At 41.9% G+C, this 2,418-nt stretch overlaps 1 non-coding gene across 1 annotated transcript; it reads right to left on the reverse strand.

The window, feature by feature from the left end:
• Positions 1 to 220: 220 nt before the first annotated feature.
• LOC127743561 (small nucleolar RNA R71) lies at positions 221 to 328 on the reverse strand. Its single transcript, XR_008004946.1, has one exon. It is a non-coding gene; the product is annotated as a small nucleolar RNA R71 (small nucleolar RNA).
• Positions 329 to 2,418: the final 2,090 nt, after the last annotated feature.

The raw sequence follows: 2,418 nt of genomic DNA on the forward strand, positions 1-2,418 counted from the left end.
GGAAGATCCTCATCAGTTTTTAGCTGAGTTCTTGCAAATCTGTGACACTGTCAAGACTAATGGGGTTGACCCTGAGATCTACAGACTTATGCTATTCCCTTTTGCTGTAAGAGACAGAGCTAGGACATGGCTGGACTCTCAACCTAAAGAAAGCCTGGACTCTTGGGAAAAGCTAGTTAATGCCTTTTTGGCAAAGTTCTTTCCACCTCAAAAATTGAGTAAGCTTAGAGTGGAAGTCTAAACCTTCAGACAGAAGAAAGGAGAATCCCTCTATAAAGCTTGGGAAAGATACAAACAATTAATTAGAAAGTGTCCTTCTGATATGCTTTCTGAATGGAGCATCATAGGTATTTTCTATGATGGTTTCTCTGAACTATCCAAGATGTCTTTGGATAGCTCTGCAGGAGGATCTCTTCATCTGAAGAAGACGCCTACTGAAGCTCAAGAACTGATTGAAATGGTTGCAAATAACCAATTCATGTACACTTCTGAAAGAAATCCTGTGAACAATGGGACTAGTCAGAAGAAAGGAGTTCTTGAGATTGACACTCTGAATGCCATATTGGCTCAGAACAAAATATTGACTCAACAAGTCAATATGATTTCTCAAAGTCTGTCTGGAATGCAAAATGCACCAAGCAGTACTAAGGAGGCTTCATCTGAGGAAGAAGCTTATGATCCTGAGAATCCTTCAATGGAAGAGGTGAATTACATGGGAGAACCCTATGGAAACACCTATAATCCTTCATGGAGAAATTATCCAAATTTTTCATGGAAGGATCAACAGAGACCCCAACAAGGTTTCAACAACAATAATGGTGGAAGAAACAGGTTCAGCAATAACAAGCCTTTTCCATCATCTTCTCAGCAACAGACAGAAAGCTCTAAGCAGAATACCTCTGACTTAGCTACCATGGTCTCTGATCTGATCAAAACCACTCAAAGTTTCATGACTGAAACAAGGTCCTCCATTAGAAACTTGAAGGCACAAGTGGGTCAGCTGAGCAAGAAAATTATTGAACTCCCTCCTAGTCCTCCTCCAAGTAATACAGAAGAAAATCCAAAAGGAGAGTGCAAGGCCATCAACATGGCCAAATTTTGGGAGGAAGGAGAGGCAGTGAACGCCACTGAGGAAGACCTCAATGGACGTCCACTGGCCTCCAATGAGTTCCCCAATGAGGAACCATGGGAATCTGAGGCTCAAAATGAGACCATAGAGATTCCATTGAACTTACTTCTGCCATTGATGAGCTCTGATGAGTATTCTTCCTCGGAAGAGGATGAGTATGTCACTGAAGAGCAAGTTGCTAAATACCTTGGAGCAATCATGAAGCTAAATGACAAGTTATTTGGAAATGAGACTTGGGAGGATGAATCCCCTTTGCTCACCAAAGAACTAGATGACTTGTCTAGGCAGAAACTGCCTTAAAAGAGACAGGATCCTGGGAAGTTTTCAATACCTTGTACCATAGGCACCATGACCTTCAAGAAGGCCTTGTGTGACTTAGGATTGTACAATAGGCACCATGACCTTCAAGAAAGCTCTGTGTGACCTAGGGTCAAGCATAAACCTCATGCCTTTCTCTGTAATTGAGAAGCTATGGATCTTTGAGGTACAAGCTGCAAGAATCTCACTAGAGATGGCAGACAATTCAAGAAAACAGGCTTATGGACTTGTAGAGGATGTTCTAGTAAAGATTAAAGACCATTACATCCCTGCTGATTTCATAGTCCTAGAGACTGGGAAGTGCATGGATGAATCCATCATCATTGGCAGACCCTTCCTAGCCACAGCAAGGGATGTGATTAATGTTGATAGAGGAGAATTGATCATTCAAGTGAATGAAGAATCCTTCTTGTTTAAGGCTCAAGGATACCCCTCTGTAACCATGGAGAGGAAGCATGAAGAGCTTCCCTCAAAACAGAGTCAAATAGAGCCCCCACAGTCAACTCTAAGTTTGGTGTTGGGAGGCCACAACCAACTTCTAAGTTTGGTGTTGAACCCCCACATTCAAACTCTAAGTTTGGTGTTGGGAGGTTCCAACCAAATTCTAAGTTTGGTGTTGAACCCCCACATTCAAACTCTAAGTTTGGTGTTAGAAGGTTCCAACATTGCTCTAAACATCTGTGAGGCTCCATGAGAGCCCACTGTCAAGCTACTGACATTAAAGAAGCGCTTGTTGGGAGGCAACCCAATATTATATTTTGACTATTTTCCTTTGTTATTTTATATCTTTTGTAGGTTGATGATCATGAGAAGTCACAAAATCAATAAAAAAAAAGCAAAAACAGAATGAAAAACAGAAAGAAAAACAGCACACCCTGGAGGAAGAACTTACTGGTGTTTAAACGCCAGTAAGGTGCATCTGGCTGGCGTTCAACGCCAGAACAGAGCATGGATCTGGCGCTGAACGCCAG

Source organism: Arachis duranensis, chromosome 10 (assembly GCF_000817695.3).
Source record: "Arachis duranensis cultivar V14167 chromosome 10, aradu.V14167.gnm2.J7QH, whole genome shotgun sequence".
Lineage (NCBI taxonomy): Eukaryota > Viridiplantae > Streptophyta > Magnoliopsida > Fabales > Fabaceae > Arachis > Arachis duranensis.